We start from the raw sequence: 27,451 nt of genomic DNA on the forward strand, positions 1-27,451 counted from the left end.
TTGTACACTGCTGGTGGGAGTGCAAACTGGTGCAGCCACTATGGAAAGCAGTATGGAGTATCCTCAGAAAATTAAGAATAGATCTACCATAGAATCCAGCTATCCCAGTGCTGGGTATTCATCCAAAGAACTTGAAAACACAAAAGCATAAAGATACATGCACCCCTATGTTCATTGCAGCATTATACACAATAGCCAAGACTTGGAAGCAACCTAGGTGCCATCAAGGGATGAATGGATAAAGAAGATGTGGATCTGAAATATTTTGAAAAGTATTTTATCATATTATATCTTCTTGCAGTCTAGTTGGCTGTCCAGCTCCTTGAAGTCACACCTGAGTCCTAAAGAGAAAGGGCTCACCATATTCCCTTGGGCCCTTCCAGAAAGAAAAAGTTATCATATCTATATAGGTTTCCTCCATTACTTCAATTTCAACCAAGGCTGGGAACCCTGTCTGGCCTTTGCCTAAATTATTCCCATAGAAGCCAAAGAAGGATGTTCGAAAACCAGTTAAGTCCATCTCATCTCTGCTTCTGTAGGACTTCCATACTTAAACATCCCTGTGTTTGTTTTCTTGTTAGTAAAATTAGAAAGTAATCTTTCCTCATAGGATTATTGTGTGAATCTAATGAGATAAGGCATGTAAAGGGCACAGTCCAGAATCTGGTAGTTCACTTCCTGCTTCTCTTACTTGGAGACCGACTCACAACGTCTGCAATCCTTAGTCTAGTGGTGTGAATAAACTTTTCTTGTTTTTTGTTGTTATTTGTTTCCATCTTGCTCTCCTCTCCCTCCTTGAATCTCTCTTTCCTTGATTAAAATTAAGTTTCTGTTTCTATTTAAGTTACGGTTTCTCTGTGCTTAATCAGTAAATAATATCTATTGAAAACTCACTTAGTATAGTGCTTAAGGATGATTTTTAAGTACCATGAAGAGCTAAAGAACCTTTTTGGTATTGTCCTTTTCCCTTTAGTAAATTCACTATCCCACAGACTAATAATTTTTCAAATGTATGCAAATTGAGGTCAATTTCTTTACAATATGGCCATAGTAGAACAGCCAATTAGTATAGCCAGCACCAAGAGTCCAAGGGGTCACTCTTTGTGTTTTAAGTTAATGTTTATTGTGAAATATATGCCAAGCACTTTACTAAGAGGTTTAGGAAGTTATATTAACATATACTAATCCTCACAACAATCTAAGTATTTGTTATTATCATCAACATCAGCATCATTTTCTCAATCATGAAGTTGAAATTTTGAATGTAATGCAACCTGCCCAAGAACCCACAATTAATAATTAGTAGAACTGGCATTCAAACTTACGTTTATCTGACACCAAAGCCAATCACACTCTATAGCCTCGATGATGAAGTCACAAAAGCTAAGTCCTGTCTGTTCTTTCCTTGAAACTTTTCTCAAGAATGTAGAACAGCAGCCTGAGAATTCCAGAATCAATCTAAAATGTAATGTCTCCCATCTTCCCGAGTGGCTGCTTTCACAACATATAGCTAATGGTGCCCATTACAGCAGCAGAGACAAAGACAGCCAGCAGTAAATCTTTCTCTTTTTTACAGTTGGCTCTGGTTTAGGAAGATTTACTTTTATAACAGCTATGGAGACTTCCACCTTATCAACCTCTACTCATTTAATACCTTTCTCCCAAATCTTTTTTACAGTCTTTCACAGTAATGACAGGTCCTAAGGGTCAGAACTAGAAGTACTTTCTTTGTGAGTCTCAAAGAGTTTGATTTTGATAAATTACTTTTATTGTCTTAGCTCAGTTTTGGAATATCCTTGATTTTACTTTGAAAAGTTTTCACAGTGTGGATTCTGGTATGTGAAATTAAAGTGATTTTTAATGGGGGTTTTTTTTTGGCTATAAGTCTCTGATTCTTTTGTTGTTTTTTGTTTGTTTGTTTATATTAATGCAAATTCCTTTGCTTATAGAATCTAAATTCACAGGTAATATGTTATCCAAACGTCTTGATCTAGTGAAAGACTAATTCTGATTCCAGAACTTGAGCTGGATCAGATTCTTTCCCTTAGAAATGTGTCATTCCATTGAGACATATAAGTCTATTAAAAAACACCTTGCAGGGGAAAAAGAAGAGGCTCCCCAAAGAGGAGAGAGGATTTAAGGGTTTCAATTTCTCACCCCTCCAGGTGGAGCTTGGGCAGTATAGAAGAGGGATGAAAAGGTGGAAACCAAGCAGAAGAGAGGCCGCACTTTTTATTGCATTTTGAAGTATGCTTTATGGATTTGGGACATGCTTTGTTGGTCTAGTGTCCTGGAAAGATAATTGAATCATCCTTCTCAATGGACCAGGTGGGTACAGGCCTTATTTTTATTGGGAGTGGTGAGCACAGAAGGGACAAGGGAGCCCATTTATGTTCATAGTAAGCAAGGGTTTAGCCCACCAATCATGACTAGACATTCAGGAGCTACAGTAAAAGTAAACCACAAAGCCTTTCTTAGTACGTAGCTTGAAATCCATCACCCACATACATTTTACCCCACAGCACCAGTAATAAATGCAAATCGCTTCATGTCTACGGCCTATAGTCTTTCCATGCCTTCTAGTACTTTAAGTACTACTTTAGTACTTTAAGAATTTTAAATATTTTAGTACTAAAGAACAAATTTCTCATTACAAAGTACTATTTTCTCAGGAGAGAATAGTCCAAAGGAAGAAGATTATCCCAAGGATATCTTAGCAAGACTTCAAGCATTAAAAACATGTGGATGACTGTTTGCTAGTATTTATTTATTTTCTACTCTTTCTAAATTAAAAAGATAAAAACTTCCTTTCATTATTAATTTTTTATTAATAATATGGGAGAAGAAGTTGGAACAATGCAAGAGAAAGTACAGGGGGATTCTAAACAATGCCTAATGATGGGCATTATGCATTATGATTTTATTATAACCAGGATACAATAACATTGTAACCTCAAATTTTTTAAGTATTGAAAACAATAAATGTAGATAAAAATGTAATAAATACAATATTTAAACAATACTATTCCCTCAGCTCCATTTAATGAAATACTCAATTTAGGAATAAGCTGTGTTTGCTAAATACAAGTTTAAAATGCATTGGCTTTTTTAATTTAAATGATTATGTTACTCTTTTTTTCAAAGTTCCCAATTATAAAAGTTAATATGAATGCTTAACTACTTAGCTTGACACTTAAATTAGTGAATTAGCCAATATTTATAAATCACTTTGAAGACCTAATTTGTTTAGTGCTTCAGTTTATAATTGTAAATTTGAGCCTGGTGGTCAGTGTCCAGGGGAAATCTCTCACTCTCTTAATTCTAGGAATTATGGGACAGAAAGAAAACTAAAAGACATCGTGTTTTAGGCAAAAATTATGTGGGAGATGACATTTACCATCAGCAGTCTTTCTCAAACGATACTCCTGGTGCCCAGATTTTACTTGGAATCAAACCACACACGTGTACCTCTGAAGGTACTATCCATTTTATCAAATACCCTTCTATACGACATCTGTGCCATTCACACACTGGTCCCATTGCCTAGGATTCTCCTTACATCATCCACTTTCTTTGCTAAGCAAACTCTGGTACATCTATTGCAATATCATCCACATTTTACCTTTTCTATGTGTCCTTCCCGGCTTTCTTGGCAGAATTAGCATCCCCTTCTCTACACTACTTTAATGCTTTCTACATAACTGTTGTAAGATACTTTAATAATACTTATCAATTCAGTCTACCTTATTATAACACCTGTTGTATTATAACCTGCGTTTGGATGCTTTGAGGGCAAAGTCTGTGACTAAAAATAAAATAGTTTTCTATGAACCAAGACACGCTAAGCACTTTACAGTTCTCTCATTTAATCCTCACAACAAACACATGATGTTAGTGATGATAGGAAATTGCAGTTTACAGAGGAAGTGGTTTAAATGAGGTTCAGTAAATTGTCTAAGTTTATGCAGTATGAAACAGGGCTGCTCAGATATATCTGATTGCAGAGCCTGTATCCTTTACCCAATGGTGCCCTAGAAAACATTTAACAACTGGCTCCTGCCACCTCTGAGAAGGAAAAAATGAAAAAGAAGAAAAGAAATTCTCTTCTGTAACACTCGCTCATTTTTACCATGCTCATACTTCCACTACTACCAATTTCAAGATACCAATGTCATTGCACATGGCTGTCAGAAGAGATGCTCACAGTGGGCTGTCGTGAGCCAGTACGAGCTGGCCCCCGCACACCACCACCTTGACCTCCATGGTCTTTGCTTCTTATTTGTGCTTGTGCTCTGCCTCCTTCTCAAGACTTGTACTGTGCTTCGAATCAAACAGGTGCTCAAAAAAATCCTTGTGAAGAAATGTATAAATCCATTTATATTTATAAATTAACTAGAATGTGGTTAACATACACACATCTCAGTAAAATAATTTCCTGACTTTTGACATTTTTAATCTCTGAAAAGGGGTTGCTGATTGTTAATCATGCAGTGGTCTTAAAAAAATAGGCTTTTAAAATAAAATATAACAATACATATTCTAAGCAGTGATTATTTTTAAAAATTGAAGGCTTTTTCCTTTAGGTTTGGTGCAGTCTGGCAAAATTAAGTGGAGACTTTCACAATTAATCAGATAATTAAATAAATGCTGACTAAAAATATCCCATATACTATTTTAAACTTCTCTATCCTCTCTCATCTTTCTTCATATTATGAAAATTTTGCCAATATATCCCAACACAGCAAAATTCATCAAACCTTCATGCTACTTTCATCATCACAATTTAAATTTAGGTATAATTCCATATACCTAAATCATTTAAGTAAATACAAATGTCTTTAAAGAGAGAGTGGGTCATACAGACCAAGCCCCTACTCTTAGGAACTAACAAATTCTTGACATCAATGTAATTTCTGTATTTATAAGGAAAAGCATCTGAAAATAACATGAAATTCTATTTAAACTTGTGAAGCTTTTTAAAAATATTTTTCTATTCAGGGATTTCAGCATTTAGTTTATCCAAAACTAAGCCAAAAAAATAGATTTTTCATTAAACTGAAAATGTCAACATATTTTTCTGTTTCTCCACTCTCCTACGTAAAATTCATTCTAGCTTGCAAGTGTGAAGAACTATGTATTTCCTTTTGAAAAACTTGGTGAGTTTGAGACATATTTTAAATGGAAAATGTTCAAGAAAAGCACTCTAAATTTGGAAGTCTTCAGTGTCAAGAATAACTTTTCTGAAGCTAAAATTATTACCCTTTTTTAATGCCTTTAATTCTTTATTTTCTGTTTATGTTAATTCTTTGGTGTAAAACTTCTATTTAATTCTTTGAAGACATTCTTCAACACTCTTTAGTAGATGCTCCTGAAATGTTAATGAGTAATAAAAGCAAACCAAAAAATATATCTTAGTCTGAACCCAAAGGAACAATCCAGTAGTACAAGAAAACTAGCTGCCTTTACTGAATTCTATGGCTGTGACCTAACAGCAGTATCAAGTGGAGTCACAATTCACAGTGTGACCAGGACACTGACATAAGGAAACAACCACAAGTGGAATGATGGACAAGACGACCTGGTAAATCTCTTCCTTGACTAAGCTGTAGGATCTCATGGAATGACACTATAATTACATGGAAAGTAATTGTCATATATTTGCCAAGAAATTACATGGTTGACAGTACTCTCTGAAAATTGTTCTGCATTCCTAATGCCAACAGCTATGTTAGCAGAAATTGAAATTAGAAACAACCACAGGAGGTGTTTTCTTCTCATTTAGAAAACTATTTCATTTAAGAAGTAAAATTTAATTTACAAGTAAATATTGTAAAACTAAAAATAAAATGGAATGACTTAGAAATGTTCCTAAGACTTATTGTTGTTTGGTATAATGTTGACTTTATGAAAACAACAAAATCATTTACTACATCTCAAGCTAATTGTATATCCTATTTTGCAACTGCCGGTACTATAAAACCATCTTTCCCAGGTTATTCCTTACAAACAAATGAATGTGTCAGATTCCAAGAGGCTAAGAAAGGAATAACTATATTTTTTTACAGCTTGCAACTCTTTTCCCAAAATAATCTAAAAGCCTTTTTTATGAATCATAAGAGTTAATATTATAAGAATAGTTTTCAATTCAGAACGATGTTCAAATTAGCAAATGAGAGGTTTTATGTTCTCACACTGTTGTGGCATAAATGAGGAACTCCTCTTAGAACAAATTCACCAACTAAGACCAAAAAAGTTTATAAATGATCATTATGCTACAAACTGCTGAAACTCTTAGTTGGCAAAAAACTGGAGTTATTAATCATATGAACTCTGTGTAAATAAAGTGTACTTGAGCTTCTCTCTTACTAAATTTATCTAAGCCCTTAATAAAATTTAGCACTACTCTAAAGTCTTGTCTACACGACAAAATTTAAAAACAAAAAAAGAGATGCATTTAAACATGTTTTCAAGAATTTATTTGAAGTTGTATAATGAATTATCTTCTCTAGCTAGTGCATTTAATTAATATAATAGGTTGTCAAATTACCTACATATATACGTATTTTCTTTGTTGGTTAAGCCAAAATATGTGGCAATCAGGGAAGATATTTAGTGTCAAAGAAATCAAGTTTTCTTCTTATTTTTTCTTTACGTTTCACTCAGGAAGTTAACTTTATTGCAGAAAATAAGATTAAAATGTTCCGTACTATGGGGTAAAAGCAGTGTACAAAGTATTATTTATAGCAGCTCACACTGGTTAAAGAAAACAAGTATAGAGCCAGCCCTGATGGCCTAGTAGTTAAAGTTCAGCACACTCCACTTTGGCGGCCCAGCTAGGGAACCACATCTCTCATCTGTCAGTAGCCATGCTGTGGCAGCAGCTCACGTAGAAGAACTAGAAGGACTTACAACCAGAATATATAACTACGTACTGGGGCTTTGGGGAGGGGGAAAAAAAAGAGAGGAAGATTGGCAACAAATGTTAGCTCAGAGTGAATTTTTCACAGCAAAAAAAAAAAAAAAGGAAAAGAAAAGAGGTATAAAGAAGATTATATGTGGAAAAATGTACCTCCATACATAAAATATCTGAAAGACTCCATAAGAAATTAGAAATGCTGATTACCTCTACAAAGGATTATTGAGTAGGTGGAAAATAGGGGTGAGGGAGAGACAAATTCCATGAAATATCTTTTTGAAACTTTTAAATTTTATGCTGACTCCATGAATTATCTACTCAAAAATAGATTTAAAATAGGAAACAAAGAAATATGGCCTTCTCTTTAATGAAAGGATTGCAAAACTGGGATCAAAGATTCAAAATAGAAGCTGTAGGACTACAAAAGAGAAGAAAATCATTCCTTAGATTATAAGGAAAGTTGGCATCTCTCATTTTGCAGAGTATAATGAAAAAAGGAAATTTTCTGAGGATGAATAGGTAGTTTGAAAATGAGGGCCTTGAAAAGAGAAAAGTATCATGTAGGTCCAGAGGGACAAAAAGGAGCATTGGACATAAATAAATAAGAATAGTAGTAACTGTATAATTTAAGAAGAGGAAGATACAAGACTAGCCTTCCAGCACCCTCAAACACACACACACACACACTCTGTATTCTCTTATGTGACTTTATGGGACATCAGGGGACTCACAATGATCTTACCAACTGTTCCTCTCACAGAAGTGAGCCCCCAGTAGCCAGTTTTTGCTACATAGAATCAATTCTTTGAAACAAGTCTGATTAAAACTTGATCAATCTACTCTTTTGCCAGGAAATGTCAGACTCCAAAATCCTGGCTGTACTTTTGTCCTTGGTTTCTGTGAAATTATCCAGTATCCAAGCCTTGTGATTCACTCTAGACCATTCTCAAATGGGATCTCGAGAGAGTGAGAGAATTAAGCCCCAACCCATGCACTAAGACCTTTATTTTTATGTATGACTTAACTTCTTTCTCCTATGCATCCAGAATGAAATCTGATATGTATGATCCTTGGGAGGATTGGGAAGATAGTCATGCAGATCATTTTCTGTTTGTAATCCAAAGGGGAAGAATCCCATCGAGACTGTGTTACACTAAAGAAGCATGGTTTTAATGTCAAAGAGTAAATTCAAAATAACTCAGTTCTCTCTTTCAAGTTCTAAGACACTTTGCAAGGGGATATTGGGAGCACAACAATACTTCTTTGAAATCATGCCTTTTTCTCTTTTTGGTTTTTGTTTCACACCATGGTTGCTTCACATCTTTTTTTATTCTCAAACTATTCTGAAAAATTTTCCCTCCTCTCCACACAATTCCATACTGTCTCTCAAGCCAGAAGTAGCTAGTGAGACACTTCTGCTACAGTGCTACACTTTAAGATTGCCAAAGAACCAGGCAATGAGTACCCCCAAGGGCACAGAGTCTGCAGGAATTGTGGTAATTCTATTACGCTAAATTATTCATGAGAATCTGCTGGTATATTTTGCTCTTTCCACCTCTATTTCTCCCTCTTAATTTTGGTCCTATATCTTCAGAAACAAATATTACTATTTTTTCTTTTTTGCTTAACTTCATTTTATTACTGAGGACAGAAGATTTCTAACCAATGCACCTAGAACACCTACTGAAAGGTTTGTCTTGAAAAGAAAATACTCCAATATTTGCAAAGCTTGTCTTTAATGTTTTTGTGTATGTGGGGGAGGAAGAACTATTATTCTACCCTCTAGGTTCTTTTGGCCAGTCTAAGAATTAAATTGACATGAGAGAGAATAACAGGAGAAAAGTCAAACAAAGTTTAATAACATGTATACATGGGTGAAACCAAGGAAAACTGAGTAACTCACCAAAATGGCCAAAGCCATCACCTTAAACACCATCTTCAGCTAAAGACAAAGGGGGATGTTGGGGCAGTGGTTTGGGAGTAAGGCAATTCACACACAGATGGGAAAACAAGTGTTTCCTGGACTATAACTTTGAGAAAAATGGGCCTTGATAGGTGCCTTCCTGTCTACCACATCTACAGTTTTGTATGGTGGTAGCTCCCTCCTGGGACAGCACATGTATCTTAAATTCTTTTAGGCAGTTAGGAGGAAGGTCAAAGTTTCTGAGTCTTTTGTTCTTAAAAATAATCAAGCTAAAAAGACACATTTTGGGGCGGCAAATTCTGATCCCCCACATACACATGAAATAAGCTAAATAAACTTTCAAAATTAAGTTAATAAAGTTTAAGTAAAGAAACAGCAAGACATTTTATGTTTTAGTGTAGGTTGTCACTCAACTAATGCTTTACAAACATTCATAAAGTGCTGAGTTTAACTTATTGCCATTAGATGAGCATATCCTGGTTATTGCTTTTTTTCCTGGCTTTTATCACTCAGCAAAAATGACTGAGGTTCATCTATATTGCCTCATATAATCATTCATTTCTCTTTATTACTGAGTAGCATTATATGGATAAATCAAAATTTATTTATCAATTTATCTTTTGAAGGACATTTGAGTTTTTCTAATTTTTAGCTATTTAAAAACAAGCTTCTGTAAAAATATTATGAACATTGACATATAAGCTTTTTCATGAACATAAACTTTTATTCCTTTTGGATGAACAAGTGGGAGTGAAATGCCTAGATCATATGCTAGGTGTATGTTTAACTTTTTAAAACATTGCCAGACTTTTCCAGAATTGTTGTACTATTTGGTATTCCACCCAAGCAGTGTAGGAGACATCAGTTCCTCCACCTTTTTGCCAACATTTGATAAATGATCAGTCTTTATAATTTTAGCAAATCTAGTAGGTTCGTAGTGGTATCGTCTGATTTCAATTTTCAATTCTCTCATCACTAATAATGCTGAGCATCCTTTTCGCTTATTGTCATCTGTATTTCATCTTTGGTGAAGTGTGTGCTCAAACATCTTGCCCAATTTTTATTCAATAGTTTGTTCGATTATTGAGTTTTGAGAGATCTTTATATATTCTGGATAAAAGCCCTCTATCAGATACATACTTTGCAAATATTTCTCCCAAACTATAGCTTGTCTGTCATTCTCTTCATAGCATCTTTCAAATAGAAGTGCTTTTAAATTTTGATGAAGTGTTTATTGATTATGGTATCTCAGAAATCTTTACCTTATGTGAGATCACTAAGATTTTCTCCTATGATTTCTTCTAGAAGTTTTATATCATTAGGTTTTATATTTTTGTCTATAATTCATTTTGAGCTACTTTTGCTGATGCAAGGCATGGATGAAAGTTTTTTTTTTTGCATGTTTATATTCAATTTTTCCACACCACTTTGTTTTCAAACTGTCATCTCCCTACAGAATTGTTTTTCACTTTTGTCAAAACTTAGTTGTATATGTTTATGTAGGTCTACTTCTGAACTCTGTTCCATTGATGCATTTCTCTATATTTATGCCAATACTACACTGTCTTCATTACTCAGCTTTAAATTAAGTCTTGAAATCAAGTAGTACATCTTGCTACTTATCTCTTTGTACCATCTGTACTCTGTTTACATTTGTCTATTTTTCTGATAACTTTTGAGTTATCAGAGTATTTTTTATGATCCAATTTTTCTCTTTCTTTGGTAATAGTATAAAAACCTTGCAATAATATATTTCTTCCTAGTCTTTTTTGCTATTGCTTTTATACATTATACTTATACACATTTTGTACCAATGCATTATTTTGTTTGGGTAAACAATTATCTTTTTAACAACTTTATTGAAACAAAATTCACATAAATATCATTACCTGCTTTAACGTGCCCAACTCAATATTTTCAGTGTACTCACAGGGTTGAGTCACCACCACCACCACAATCTCATTTTAGAACATTTTAGTTCCTCCTAAAAGAAACTCCAAATCCATTGGCTATCACCTCCCATCCCTCTCCTGAATTCTAAGAAAGTCATTTTCTGTCTCTATAGATTCACCTATTCTGGACATTTCATATAAGCAGAATCATACAATAAGTGGCATTTTGTGACTGGCTTCTTTCACCCGTATAATGTTTTCAAGTTCATCTGTGTTGTAGTATGTATCAGTACTTCATTTCTTTTTATTAACAGATAGTATTCGATTGTATGAATATACTACATTATTTTTTGGATGTTCAGTTGTTTCCACCTTTCAACTATTATGAATAATGCTGTGAGGAACATTTGTGTATCAGCTTTCATATGGATACATGTTTTCATTTCTCTTGGGCAGAAGTGGAATTTCTGGGTAATAAAGTAACTCCATGTTTAATTTTTTAAATGATTGACAAACTGTTTTCCAAAGTGGCTACTCTATTTTATGTTCCCACCAGCAATGTATAAGGGTTCCAAATTCTCTACATCCTTGCCAACATTTATTATATGTTTTTTTGATTATTGCCATCCTAGTAGATGTGAAGTGGGATCTGTTTATAGTCTTGTTTTCTCTAATGACTAATGATTTTCAGCATCTTCTTATATGCTTAGTGGCCATTTGTATGTCTTCGTTAGAGAAATGTCTATTCAAATCCTTTCCTCATTTTTTTAATTGGGTTATTTGCCTTTTTATTGCTGAGTTATATGTGTTCTTTATGTATTCTTGATACAAGTCCCTTATCAGATCTAAAAATTCAGTTTCTGTTAAAAAAAAAAAAAAGAAAAAGCCAGCTGGGGTTTTGATAGGGATTGCATTGAATCTGTAGTTCAATTTGGGGAATACTGCCATTTTAACAGTATTAAATCTTCCACTCCATAAACGAGAGATGTCTTATGACTTATCGAGATTCTTAATTTCTTGTAATGGTATTTTGTAACTTTCAGCATAAAAGTTTTGCACTTCTTTTGTTAAACTTATACTTACATATTTTATTCTTTTTGATGCTATTGTAAATGGAATTTTCTTAATTTTATTTTCAGAACATTTATTGCTGTTTTATAGAAATACAACTGATTTCTGTGTATTGACCTACGTACTACAGCATTGCTGAACTCATTTACTAGTTCCAATAGTGTGTGTGTGTGTGTGTGTGTGTGCGTGTGTGTGTATTCCTTAGGATATTCTAAATACAGGACTATGTCATCTACAACAAAGATACTTTTACTTCTTCCTTTGCAATCTATGTGTCTTATATTTCTTTATCTTGCCTAATTACCTAGCTAGGATGTTCAACACAATGTTAAATAGAAGTGACAAGAGGAGACTTCTTGTCTTGTTCCTGATTTTATGAGTATATCATTCACTCTTCCACTATTAAGTATAATGTCAGCCGTGCACTTTTGATAGATGGCCTATGTTTGTAGATTATTGAACAAGATCCATTCCTAGTTTGTTGAGCAGTTTTATCATGAAATTGTGTTGAATTTTTTCAAATATTTTCTGCATACATTTAGGTGATAATATGGGTTTTATTCTCAATTAATATGATGTATTACACTAATTGATTTTCAGATGCTAAACTTCACATTTGTGAGATAAATTCTGCTTGGTCGTGGTGTATAACTCTTTTTATATATTGCTGGATTCAGTTTGATAGTATTTTTTGAGGAATTTTGAGTGTGTCTAAATATTCCCAAAGAGTATTGGCCTGTAGTTTCCTTTTCTTGGGGTGTCTTTGGTTTGGGTATAATGGGTTTGGGTAAAAATGGGCTTGGGTTGGGTAAAAATAGGATTATATGATGAGTTAGAAAATGTTCCTCTTTTTTATTTTTTGGAAGAGTATGTGAAGGATTGGTACTAATTCTTCTTTGAATGTTTGGTAGAATTCACCTGTGAAGCTATCTGGGCCTGGGCTTTTCTTTGCGAGAAATTTTAAATTACTATATTGATCTCTTTAATTGTTTTAGGTCTCTTCATACTTTCAATCCAGGGAAGAACGGAGAAGAAATATACAATTATACTGCCTTTTTAAATTATCTACATAATTGCCATTTAAACCAGATAATTGTGTTTTTGCATGTGGATACAAATTACTGCCTGAAGTCTCTTGCTTTCAGCCTGATAAGCATACTATTGTATTTCTAAAAGGCATTTCTTCTAGCAACAAATTCTCTTTTTTTAAATCTGGTATGTCTTTGCTTTATCTTCATTTTTGAAAGCTAGTGTTCCTGTTAGAAGATTCACAGTTGACAGTTTTTCACCTACAGCACTTTCTGTCATCTCACTGATTTTTGGCCTCCATGGCTTCGATGAGAAGTCAACTGTTAATCTTGTTATTTTTCTTGTACGTAATGAGTTGTTCTGTTCTTATACCTTTTAAGATATTCCCTCTATCTTTGGCTTTCAACATTTTGACTATGCTGTGTCTGGATGTGGATTTTTTTGCATTTGTTCTACTTGGAGTTTTTTAGCTTCTTGGATGTGTGGATTATGATTTTCATTAGATTTGGGAAGTTTTTAGTCATTATTTCTTTTAATATTTTTTCTGTCACTTTCTTTTATGATATTCCTCATATGTGTTGGTGTACTTAATGACGTCCCACACTTTTCTGAATCTCTGTTAATAATTTTCATTTTTTTTTCTCTATTTTTCCCACTGCATAATCCCTAACAATGTATCTTCGAGTTCACTGATTCTTTCTTGTGCTAGCTCACACCTACTCTTGAGCCTATCTAGTGGTTTTTTTCATCACTATAACTGTGCTTTTCAACTCAAAAATTTCCATTTGGTTCATTTAAATGATTTCTATCTCTTTATTGACATTCTCTATTTGATTACGTATGGTCATCACACTTCCCTTTACTTATTTGAATGTGGTTTCCTTTAGTTCTTTGTACATGTTTATATTAGCTGCTTTGAAGTCTTTGTCTGCTAAGTCCATCATTCTGACCTCTTCAAAAGCAATTTCTATTGCCTGCTATGTTCACTGTGGATGGGTCACACTTTTCTATTTCCTTGCATGTCTCAATTTCTTTGTTGATAACTAGACATTTTAGATAATATATTGTAGCAATTCAAGATATTGATTTTTCTCCCCCCAGGAGGTTGTTTTTGTTTGCATGGTAATTTATTTACTTGTTAATGACTTGTCTGAACTAATTCTGCAAAGTCTATTTCCCCCATGGTATACACTTCTGGTGTGTACACTCAGAGTTTTTTCCCTGGCTACCCGTGGATCTGCATAAGCCACTTATTGGTCGTTTTTTATACTTAAGCCATCTTAGCCAGTTATATTTTTACCATTGGAAATGTGTGTGACTTGGAGACTGCTATCGCACTACAGATAATTTACATTTTTTTGCCTCAAGTTCAAGCAAGAACTAGTACCTTGGAGGTTCCCTCTCTGATCAGTCCTGAAAAGGCACAGCCTTGGGCATGCACACAGTCTTTCTGATTGCCAGGGATGACTCTGATGTTATTTTTAAGCCTGGCTTACTAAGAATTTTTCTCGCGTCCAGGTAGCTCATTATGCAATGAGTGTTTGGTCAGAGGGTGTGCTTGTACTCCTTATGCCAAGGTTTTACCCTATGTTGATGGATCTGTTTGCAGCTTGGGGAATGCTTTCAAGTTTGCCTCGAATCCCTCTTGGATTTCTCCTGAGTGGGCACAGTCTAGCACATGCATACAAGCTTCCTGACCCCCAGAGTTGATTGGGATCCGTGGAGGACTCTTGTCTATCTCTGTTCCTGTTTCTCTCTATTATCGCATGCAATACTAGTAGACAGGAGTCTAGGTTTCTTGAATCTTAACTTGCATGTCTATAATATTAAAATATCCCCATAACTGTTCCTCCTCTAGTGTTCTCCAACTGTGTGGCTTCCCTGACTTTGAAAGTTTTTGGCTGCTGTTCAGTGCTCTCAGGATACAGTTTAAACCTCTTAAAAAAGGCTTACTAATTCCACTTCTCATTTTATATCCAAAAGAATTGACAGTAGAGTCTCAAAGAGATATCTGTACACCCACATTCATAGATGCATTTTTTTCACATTAGCCAAGAGGTGGAAGCAAGTCAAGCGTTAATCGTATGGATGAATGGATGAACAAAACGTAGTATATACATACTATGGAATATTATTGAGCCTCAAAAAGGAAGAGAATTCTGAGCGTGCTACAACATGGATGAGTCTTAAGGACATTATGCTAAGTGAAATAAGCCACTCACAAAAAGACAATGCATAATTCAACTCATATGAGGTGGCTGGAGTAGTCAAACTCATAGAACAGAAAGTAGAATGGTGATTGCTAGGGACTAGTGATGACTGGGAAAGGGGGAGTTAATGAGTATGAATTTTCAGTTTTGCAAGATGAAAAAGTTCTGGAATTTGGTTGCATAATAATATGAATATATTTAACAGTGCTGAACTACATACTTAAAAATAGTTAAGATGATAAATTTATGTTATGTGTATTTTACTACAATTAAAAAGAAAAAAAGTTTTAAAGGGTTACTACATCCTTCATGATCTTACGCAGCTTCTCTCTCCAGCTTCATTTCTCACCACTTCTGGAACCTTCCCCTGAACGCTGTAAGCCAGCTATCATTAGCTACTTGCCATTTAGCAGATGCTACATGCTCTCTGCCACATCTCTGTCTAGATAAAATGCTCTCACCCGTTTGATTGGCACGCCTACTTATTTTTTAAAACAAATTTATTGAGATATATTTCACATGCCATACAATTCATCCATTTACACTGTAGAATTCAATGAGTTTTAGTAAATTGACAGATAAGTACAACCATCACCACAGACAATTTTAGAACATTTTCATCACCACAAAGTGAAATCCTATAGCCTTTAGTCAACACTCTCTAATCTCCTCATACTCCCACAACCCAGTCTTAGGCAACCAGTAATCTACTTGCTGTCTCTATATATTTGCTTATTCTGGATATTTCGTATAAGTGGAGTTGTGTAATATGTGGTCTTCAGTTACTGGCTTCTTGTGCTATTTCCACACCATGATATTATTTGGCCATAAAAAGAAATGAAGTGAGGCTGCCTGGTGGCGCAGTGGTTAAGTTCGTGTGTTCCACTTCGCCAGTTCAGATCCAGGGTGTGAACATAGCTCTGCTTGTCAAGCCATGCTGTGGCAGGCATCCCACATATAAAGCAGAGGAATATGGGCACGGATGTTAGCTCAGGGCCAGTCTTCCTCAGCAAAAAGAGGATTGGCAGCAGATGTTAGCTCAGGGCTAATCTTCCTAAAAAAAAAAAAAAGGAATGAAGTACTGATACATGCTACAGCATGGATGAAGCTTGAAGCCTACTCGTGTTTCATTTCAAAGATTTGAAGTCTCTTTTGCCAAGAAGCATTTCTTGACACTCCCCAAATCTGCTTAGATGATACCCCCAAAATCTTATTTGCCTTTATTTTAATCCTTAATTACTCTGTATGGCCCCCAGTAGTTTTTAAACTCTTTTTGACAACTGTAAAATATTATAGAAGTATATGTGAAGGTACTTTTTTATTTACTTTTTTTCCTCACAAGTACCCATTGATTTAAAAACAGATAAATTAAGATTAGTGTTTCTAAACAGTAACTTCACAATAAAATAACCTAGAGAGATCTTAGAAATTCAGTATCTGGACCCTATCTCAGATCAATTATATCACAATCTCCAGAGGGAGGGCTTGGAACTGAGACATCGGTATTGTTTTCAAATTCCCAGCTAATGCACAGCCAGAACTAAAAACTACTGATTTAGACAGAAAAAGCCTCAGTCACCTCTCACCACAATATGTTGTATGTGTAACTAATAGTACTGTAAACATTGTCATGATTTATAACATTTATTTCATATAATTACTTCTTAAATCTTATAAAATAATACTTTTCATAAGATAAAATATACTTACTACGTGCAAAATTGCATAAAGCACATCAATTTTTCTGACCACTTTTAACATTTTATCTTAAAGTAAGAATCTCTAGAAAATACTTAATTACCCCTAAATCAACCATTCTGTTGCCCCTACAAATTGAACCCTTGTATATGTCTCATTTATTAACATTACAGTCACTGATCGCTTAACAACAGGGATATATTCTGAGAAATACGTCGTTAGGCAATTTTGTCATTCTGTGAACACCATAGAGTATATTTACACAAACCTAGGCAGTATAGCCTACTACACACCTAGGCTATATTTTACTAATCTCATGGGACCACCATTGAATATATGGTCCATCATTGACTAAAATGTCATTATGCGGCACATAACTGTGGCTGTATCTTCTTTTTGCTTACCTTTAAATTTTAGAACCTCCTAGATTGCAGGAATAAATCAAACTATTTCCTTTAAAAGCCCATAGTGCCATTTAGCGAATGCGATCTTTGGATCGTTAAAGTGTGTTCTGTCAAGTATGGTAATGAATACAGACTGCATTAAGAAGATCTTTTTCTGGTTCTTCCACATATGGGAAGGGGCAGGAAGGGAAGCAGCAATTTTAAAAGCTTCTCGTGTGTTTCCCATAGGTTTTTACCTAGTTGATAGTTTTTTGCCAAGAATATATCTTCAGTTTTCTAAACTGACTTGTATATTTCACCTGATAAAATTTGAATACTTCATTCCAGGAAAAAAATCATGCTATTCAAAGTCAAATAAATTTCTTAATGCAAAACATCTCCAACAAACATAGCTGAAGACTATAAATGAGCTAGAAGATTGGTTTCTATGTATTAAAGACAATAAAATGGTATTTTTACCTCTATAACGATAGACACTCTATAGGTTAAGGATTGGTTAAATACCCAGAGGGTGACAGAGAGGAGAGAGGGAGGACAAATAACACGCATACTCAATTTTGTTAATAAACTTCAATAAGAAGGATTCAAGAGCACAGACAGGAAGGATATTTTTAATAGTAACATCTGTAACATCTAGTCTTTAAAGTGAACAATGTTTATGACCATACGTTAAAGCTTTGTTAATAAAAAGATATATTTCTAATCATAGTAGAGATATTTCCTTCTACCTTAAGAAGAAATAAAATTACCCGCTAATGACATATAGCATAATCTGTAGACCTGGGGGATAGTCTGTCAAAAAAATCTTTTTCCTATGATTTCAAATGATAAATATTCACAAAAGCCTAATCTTACTTGGTATTAGATATATGGAACGCCCCTAGGCATGAACATTGTAATGTTAAAATCTCTTTCCATATTTCTTCGTTTGCTTTAGCGTTGAAAAAAAGAAAACCTCAGATTGAGATCATTTGCACAGAACTGATCAATTTTAGAAAAATGAAAACTGTTTGAATTTATTCAATCCTCCTGTCCTTGAAATGCCATTTATGAAGCTTTTCAAATTGTCTCCAATAAAAGGCATGTCACAATATTTACATCTCTTCTGGACTTTCCCTTTTGTTTTAGTCCTTAGTGTGCTCTCACGTCTTTTTGACCTCAATAGTATCATAGAACAAAAGAATGACTCAGAATTTAACATTTCTCCTTTTTCCTAACCTGTATACCTTTCCAAATAGCTAATGTTACGGACCTCAGTCACATTATGCATCCCAAGTGATGCAGAGCTGGGCTCTAAACAGGTGGACACATCTGTTCCAGTCCATCAGACTTGACTTACACTGACTGCATTCTGTAATCATTATGGTTTTTATCCCAAATTACAGTGTCAATCTGTTCAGAATTAATATGTATTACTCCACCACTTGTTACAAAATTTTCAGGTTATTTATTGGACCAAATCCTGCCCTAATCACTTAGGCACAATTCCCACTGAAAACCTAAAAGGGAGAATGTGTATCCAGAGGTTATGTTTTCATCGCATGTCAAAAGATATTTTTGCATAAGTGGATGTTATTGGTATTCCCAGTGAATGCTCTTTCTGTGTCAATGGCGAAAATTTGCTTAAAATTTTAGTGCACTGGTTTGGATCATTTTAATCGCTTCTTCCAACACATGTTATATCCCAGTGTGGTTGTTCCCATAATGAAGAGGGGTTGACAAGTTATTTACTTCACTCAGAATGTAGCTTATATTTTTAATACTTGGGAAATTATAGTTTTAATTCCCGCTTCCCTTTTGTGTTGGGTATTTTTTAAAGACTATGAGTCCTTGAAGCCACAGCTTTGTTTTATTATAACGTAATGAATCATGTCACTGTGATTTTATTTCTCTTTCCTCTTCTATTTTCCCTGAAGCTAATACATGGATTTTATCGAGGAGGAAAAAAGTTATTAATTCATAATTATTATATAAAGGTTAATTTGGCTAACATCCTCCGAATGACTTTCCCACCAGCTGGTGACTTTATTCTATCTTTTTTTTTTTTCTTAGTTGATAATGGAGAAAGGTGAGGCTTCGAAGCTGATAAAAATTAAAAGCAAAATCTTAAAGAGTAAATGGGTCTAGAAATCTGATGAGAAAAACGGACTAAATGACATACCAAAATATTAATGTATATTTTCAGTTTTCAAACCCATGGAAAATAAAAAGAACAAACAATAGCAACAGCTAGTGGATACAACAATAAAACCACAAATGCACTGCTCTTTCACTCCAAGATTAAATTTAGTAGGTAGAGGTAGTTTCATTACCATATTTCTAATCAGCATCTCCACTTGCCTGCTATTGCATAGGAAATGGCAACAGTGCCTATGGCGATACAAATCCTATTAACTCGATGCATCATACATGAGGAAGTTGTAATCCAAGTTGAAACAAGATCAGGGGAGAATGATCAGAATTCAGCTTAAAAAAAAAAAAAAAGCCCTCATCTCTGTACCTCCTTTGACTTCTTTTTGGTTACAATAGGCAATGCAGAGAGAAAGTTATCCCCAGGTGTTACCAACTGAATGCCAGACACTGCCCAATAACTCATCTCAGAGTCTATCATGGTAACTATGAAGGCCTGACTAAGTTATTTGAACAAACTGCTTTGCAATTATTAGACATGTTATGAAAAAGCGTGAATAGCTTGACCAGCAAATTTTCAATATATTTTCCCCCTCAGGCAAGACTAAAACTTAAAAATAAAACTCCAGAGACTCTGACATTCTTCTCATCACATAACACATCCTGGTAGAGAATAAAAAGGGGGAAAAAAAAGGACATGAATATTTGAAAAGGCCTTTTGAATCTTGCAGGCATAAAGTAGAAGTATATATCATTCTCTCAGACCCAGAGTCCATGCAGATACACACTGAAAGACACACTTTGTACCGTCATCCTCTGCTGATATGTCAGAGGAAAAGCATTCATTCTCACCTTTTCAGCGTGTCTGTCATTAGGTACATTAACATGGATGAACCACCGCAAAATCAAAAGGCAGCAGAGAGGTGAGCTTAAAGGGATAAAGTTTTAAGCTACATTTAAGTTGGGCTTCAATTTGAGGACTAAACTTTGTGTTTCTATAATTACCTTCCCTTCTCTACACACCTCAGGAAAATAAATACTAATTTGATATGCTCTGTAGTCCATTTGTCAGCATTTCACTAAACATTCCTCAAGTCCTCCTATAAATGAAGGAATTGACTGATGCTGACAAGAGTTGAACAAGATTTCCTTTTTCTGTCAAAGCATTGCTTATTTTGATGTATCATTTGAAAGTAGAACACAAAAGTACTTGCTTTTTCACTTCATTTTATAACTAAAAATAATGTTAACTCAAAATCAGTTAAGTAGCAACACATTTTATTAACTTAAAAATTCTTATCCAAAAGTCAGTGATAAGCACAGACATTTCTATAACATTAAATATGCAAAAATAAGTTTCAGTGCATTTATATCCTATTCCTGCACATAGTTCAATATTTAAGTTATAATTGTACTAGATTATCCCATATACAGTATCATCACTTGGGAGAAAATTTTAGTCATTAATACGCTAACATTTTCTTTAATATGTAGTCATTGACTTTAATACAGATTTTAAAGGCAAAGGAAAAATGTGAGAAAAATATTATGTTATTGAGAAAGCAACAGAGCATAACTTGAGATTTGATCCTAAATTTTCCTTATATGTTGACCAAATTATTACTGGAATTTGTAAGGCCGAATTGTTTATCAAACCATAGTAGAAGAACATAAATTTTGCTGACCTTAAATTTCCTAAAAAAAAAAAAAAAAGAAAAGGAAATTCATGTTTCTTTTCTTTTTGCTAATTTCTGATTCTATGGAATAGTTGTCAAATTTGCATCTCATAACTAATATAAAAACCTCAGTATTTATTTTGAGGTTTCAGTCTAAAAAGAAATGAGATTATTTTGATGTCTGATCCCAACAGCTAATTTTAGCAAGAATTATGGCATTACCCAGAAATGTCTAGTAAATTATATTATTTATATACTTGTATCTGACACACTGCAAATTGAACAGATGTACAGATGTTAAATCTTTCTCTCTCTCTCTCTCCCCTTACCCCCACCCCATAGATTAAAGGTTTTTGAGCATCTCATCTGGATCAAATGCCAAATTTTTGATCAGACAACTTTATACCATCTCTCTTGACTTTTAAATTTTTTACAAAGATGATTTGTTAATCAATTCAATGGGGGAAATTCTTTCACAATTTATACGTACATCAAATCATCATGTGTACACTTTAAATATCTTGCGATTACACCTCAATAAAGCTGAGAGGAAAATTATTTGTTGATGATGACTTCTGCTTTGAGCAAAAATTACTTTTAATTTCTCAGACCCCTAAAGAAAAAAAGTGACAATCATGGAATAAGTAAATTAAAAAACAAATAACACATGCATTTATTCTTATTTTTTTTTAACTTAAGCTTGAGGGTTGACAGAACAGAACAATCAAAAAATGACTTTGTAAGAAAAATTAAAAACCAGTACATCTTGGTTCCACCCGCCCTCGCTATCTACCCTCAATAGAGCGGACACATTAATCCCTTTCACACCAAAGTCAGATCACAACAGACCTCTGCTCAGAACCCTGAAATGGCTCCTCACCTCTCTCGGAGTAAATGCCAAGATTCTTACAATGGTCTGGTGTGCCCTACGCCATCCCTTGTACCTCACATTCATCTAAAACTCTCTTCTCCCCTCACTGGCTATAGACAGTCTGGCCACTTTGCTGTTTCTTAAATGTGTGTCTAGGATGTCTCCACTCCTGGGCCTCCACACTGCCTGTTCACTCTACCAGGAATTCTCTTCTCCCAGATATGGGTATAGTTAATTGCTTCACATTCTTCAAGGCTTTGCTTATATATCACTGTTCAGTGAGAATGGTCTTTATAAAGTAGAACTCCACCCTCCTTACTGCAAAGCCCCCTTTTCCCTGCTCAATCTTTTTTCTTTTCTTTTGAGGAAGATTAGCCCTGAGCTAACAACTGCCACTAATCCTCCTCCTTTTGCTGAGGAAGATTGGCCCTGAGCTAACATCCGTGCCTATCTTCTTCTACTTTATATGTGGGACGCCTACCACAGCATGGCTTGATGAGTGGTACATAGGTCCGCACCCAGGATCTCAACCCGTGAACCTCATGCCATCAAAGCGGAGCACGTGAATTTAACCTCTTCCCCCACCCTGCCGCTCAATCATTTTTGATAGTATTTGTCACCTTCTAAGATAAAATAAAGTTTAAATATTTGCTATTTTTGTTTTTATCATCTGCCCCTCTCCACTGGGCCATAAACACCATGAAGGCAGTAATTTTTGTCTTTTTTCAATCACATGTCCCAGGCCTATAGTAATCCCTCAGTTAATATTTACTGGAATTGTTAAATTAAAATTGTTTTACTGAAGTGAATCTAAAGCAGTCTATGCAGCGTAACATGATCCTTTAATTATTTTAATAAACTTTTCAGTCGGGAAAAAATTTAGATTATTATTTTAGATAGCATGAAGAGTTCCTGTATACACTGCATCCAGCTTTCTTTAATACTAACATTTTACATAACAATGGTACATTTGTCAAAACTAAGAAATTAACATTGGTTCAGTGTAACTAAACTATATAGTCTTTATTCAGATTTCACCAGTTTTTTCATTAGTCTCTTTTCTCTTCCGAGATCCGATCCAGGATACCACATGCATTTAGCCATCGTGTCATCATGCCTCCTCCAGTCTGTGACAGTTTCTGAGTCTTTCATTATCTTTCACAATCTTGATACTTTTGAAGACTACTGGCCAGATGTTTTGTGGAATGATATTCAATTAGAGTTTTCCTGATGTTTTCTCATGATTAAACTGGTGTTATTGGTTTTGGGGAAGACTGTCACAGAGGCGAGTGTCTTTTCTTAATTGTATCATATCAAGGGATACATAATATCAACATGATTTATCACCAGTGATGTTAACTCTGAATACTTGGTTGAGATGATGTCTGCCAGCTTTCTGCACTGGAAAGCTATTTTTTCTCCCTTCCATACTCTATGCTGTGTAGGCAATTCATTAGGTTTAGCCCACACTCAAAGGGAGGGAAATTAAGCTCCACCTCCTGAATATAAACGTATCTACATATATTATTTGGAATGCTTCTCTGAGGAAGATGAGTTCCTTCTCCCTTATTTATTTATTATTTGTTATTTACATAAGTATGAACTCATGGATATTTTTTATATTCTTTGGGTTATAATTGAACATAATCAATATTTATTTTGCTGTTAAGCTGTCCCAGCTTTGGCCTTTGGAGGGGTCTTCAGGTTTGCCTCTGTCCTTTAAAATATTATTAAAATATGTTCACATCCTCTACAATATTTCTGAAAATCTCTGTGGGCTTAAATTATCATAGTCATCTTTTCTTCTATATTCCCCACAAGATGCACCCAAAGCATTATGTTTAGTATGTCTTTCCATCAGCATCAATGATAGAATAAATCACATCCAGCACAGGGGATAACTTAAGATAGAATGTTACTCACTGTTGGTCTCAAAACAAAATCCTCTCAGCCATCGCCAATGTGGACATTTTCTCACAAGTCTACTTCTCTCCTGATGCTCTCCTGTGGTCTCTTGATCCCTCAAGAGTTTTCTCACATTTGTGCTCTTCTTGCAAACCTCACAATCCCAAAATATCCAATTTGTTTTTCATGCAGTCAATTTAGCTTTCTCATTGTTTGCAGTGACCTTACAGATAATTCCACACGACTTATCCAAATACAAACCATCAAGGTCTTTTGATGCAGAATTCAATCCTCTTCTTTGGGGGCAGAAAATATGGTGGTTAGTTGTAGGCTAAAATCATTTTTTTTATTATTTATATTTTGAAATATTCATAGAGAAAAAGTTTAAGGAGTCTCCAACAAGAAGCTATAGACCTAGCACTTCCTAAAATGATTTTTAAAAACATAAATACCATCTTTTAGTTTCTTTTAGTGAAATGCTACAGATATAAGTTAGCAGAAGTAGTAGAATGTCTTGGAAAATAGTTGTCAGGGTGATTTTTTGGATATAAAAAAGTATTATCATTGGATTTTAATACATCTATAACATTTCACTAATTTCCAGTTCCTAGCACTGTAGCAAAATAGCATGGATAAGGAGCCTACACATACCTCAGAGAGGCCTAAATCCCAGTAAATGACACTTTATATTTAATTCAATAGGTTTTTCCCATAAGATGGACTGAAAGCACATCCTGGTGGGAATATGCAATGGAACATGCTTGGGGAAAAGTGCAGACTGAGCAAATTTCAAAGATGGATGGAATAGTTCTTGGAGTGGATTATAAAAGTTAAGATCTATGGCAAGCCAAACTGGCAAAAGGAAAATAGGTCTGGGAGAGATGCCAAGCAGAGTGAGTCTTAAGGTAAAGATAAGGGTCAACTCACAAATAAGGAAAATAGAGTCTGGAACCTAAAGAGTTTCTGTTTTTAAAGTATTTGGCAAGGATTCAGGAGGTGAATTTGGAGTTAGATTTCCTCTATGGACTATTTTAGATAGACTGTAGGGAGAAGCATCCATAATCAAATAAAACAATATAAAACTACTTAGAAGAACCATCCAATACATAACAGCATCTGGCTAGCAGTACCTAAAGCAGCCCACCCAATGGCCCACCAAAATGCCTATGAAGATACAGGAAAATATGAAAACTCACTTCCAAATTAAAAAGCAATTTGAGAAACAGCCTAAGGACAGAATGTGGAAGAAATTGTCACTAAGCCTAAAGTAGTTTATTTGGGCTAAAAAATTCATCCAGTTTTTATTTAATAAAACAGTAGTGATTACCAGGAAAAAGGAAGGAAGCCAGTTCATACCCCATTCAATTATTTGCCCTTGATAGAGAAAGCAAGAGGCTATACCCACAAAGTGTGCCAGAAACCAAGTAAACTGAAGTTGGAAATGATCTTGGCAATGCATTACATTCTGAGATGTGTGGCTCAAACTAAAATGGCTTCTGATTTTAGGGGAGTCAAAATTCTGTATCAAAAGGCCTAACTAGAGGGGCCAGCCCAGTGGCACAGCAGTTAAGTTCACACGTTCTGCTTCAGCAGCCCGGGGTTCGCCAGTTTGGATCCCAGGTGCAGACCTATGCACTGCTTGTCAAGCCATGCTGTGGCAGGAGTCCCACATATAAGTAGAGGAAGATTGGCACAGATGTTAGCTCAGGCCTAGTCTTCCTCAGACAAAGAAAAACAAAAGCCTAACAAGAGAAAAGCAATAGAACTCCCCTAACTACATGCTAAAAATCCCAAAGTTTTGTGTGCGCCTCTAAACACTTACGAGCTATGACAAGGAAAGAATAATGGTATTTAGGAGAGTATTAGCCATACTAGTAACAGCCGTGTAATAGTTGTTTATTTGGTAGAATCAATTGCAGACTTCCTGGAATTATCCAGAATGATGAGTTCACACATTTCAATGTTTATTTATCAGTGATGAGGATTAATCTTTAATTGTTTGTTCAAATACAAATAATTGTGTTTGTGGGTTTTTATTCACTTTTATTAAATTCCTGGGAAAGTTAAATGTACTTTTATAGTTTCGGGTTGTTTATATTTCTTATTTTATGAAATATTTTACTATATTCTTCGTATAATTTTCTAACAGAATCTTCATATTCATTTTAGGAACATTCCATAAATTAAGCAACTTAATTGTTATCACATCTCACATGTTCTCATTTGTTCTACTAGTTTTCCATTTGCATTATTTTATGAACTTATCTGAGTTTTTAAAGATTTGTAATCAAATCTGTCTATCTCCTCCTGTATAGATTCTTTATATATCAATGGAGAACAGAAGGTCTTTGGGCAAAATCAACAGGGAAATTTACCATGAATTGACTGAACCCAGCCCTAGATAAAAAAAAAAAAAAGTCACTTACTACATCTACTACTGAAAAGTTTCTTACAGACGTGCTAAATATCCATTTATTCCTTATGATATAACCTGTAATAAGATAATCATGAATTAGAAAACCTGAATCATAAGTCAGGAGTTCTCAGATTTCTTGAGATCAGAATTAATTTTATGCTTCAAGGTTTGTTTTTTAATAATCTTTTTATTTTAGAATAGTTTTAGATTTAAGAAAATGCTACAAAGATAGTACAAAGAGTTCCCATATACCCTACACTCAATTTCCCCTATTGGTAACACCTTACGTTACTATGCTGCATTTGTCATAATTAATGAATCAATACTGATGCATTATTACTAACTGAAGCCCATACTTTATTCAGATTTACTTAGTTTTTACCTAATGTCCTTCTTCTGTTCCAGGATCCCATCAGGAGACCACATCACATTTAGTCATCACATTTCCTTAGGCTCCTCTGGTCTGTGACAGTTTCTCACACTTTCCTTTTTTGGGATGACTTGGGCAGTTTTTAGGAGTGTTGGTCAGGTATTTTGTAGAATGTTCCTCAAGCGGGGTTTGTCTGATGTTTTCCTCACAATTAGGCTGAGGTTGTGAGTGTTGAGGAGAAAGACTACAGAGGTCAAGTGCCATTCTCATCACTTGATATTAAGGATACATACGATCAACATGACTTATCACTGCTGATGTTTTGACCTTGATCACTGCTGAGGTAGTGTTTTCCAGGTTTCTCCACTATGAAGTTGCTCATTTTGCTCCCTTTCCATATTGTATTCTAAGGAAGTCACTTCTGTGCAACCTATATGTAAGGAGTGTAAAGTTATGTTCTTCTTCCTTAGATCTGAGTGCCTAAACAGATTATTTAGGATTCTTCTTCAAGAGAATATTTGGCTATTTTCTTCTATCTATTTATTCAATGTTTTATTTATATCAGGATGGACTCATAGATATTTATTTTATATTCTGGGATAGGATCCAATAATACTTTGTTAATCAAATTGTTCTGGCTTTGGCCTTTAGGCAATCTTTCAGAGGCTCCTGTGTCCCTCTGACATACTCCCATCATTGTACGAGTATGTGCGTATGTATGTGTCTATCTGAGCACTTTCTTAACTTCCAGCACTGTAAGAAGCTCCAGTCTCATCTTATATTTTCCCGGCCCCAGAGTCAGCCATTTATCAAAAGAATCTTGGTTCCTTTTATTGGAAGAGGGGATTAGAAACCAATATTTTTCCCCTAGTATGCTTGTTGCTATTGAGGTGACACAGCAAGGGAAGATGTATGTATACTAACCAGTGTATATATGGA

The 27,451-nt window shown here is 34.7% G+C and overlaps 1 long non-coding RNA gene across 1 annotated transcript in view; it reads left to right on the forward strand.

Moving 5' to 3' along the window:
* The first annotated feature begins 1,427 nt into the window (after positions 1-1,427).
* LOC139084684 (uncharacterized) overlaps positions 1,428-27,451 on the forward strand; it is a 31,084-nt gene continuing 5,060 nt past the window's right edge. Inside the window, exons 1-2 of the long non-coding RNA XR_011542251.1 lie at positions 1,428-1,835; positions 2,166-2,328. This is a non-coding gene — a long non-coding RNA (uncharacterized lncRNA). The remainder of the gene's footprint in view (positions 1,836-2,165; positions 2,329-27,451) is intronic.

This window comes from Equus przewalskii, chromosome 1 (assembly GCF_037783145.1).
Source record: "Equus przewalskii isolate Varuska chromosome 1, EquPr2, whole genome shotgun sequence".
In the NCBI taxonomy this organism is placed as follows: Eukaryota; Metazoa; Chordata; class Mammalia; order Perissodactyla; family Equidae; genus Equus; species Equus przewalskii.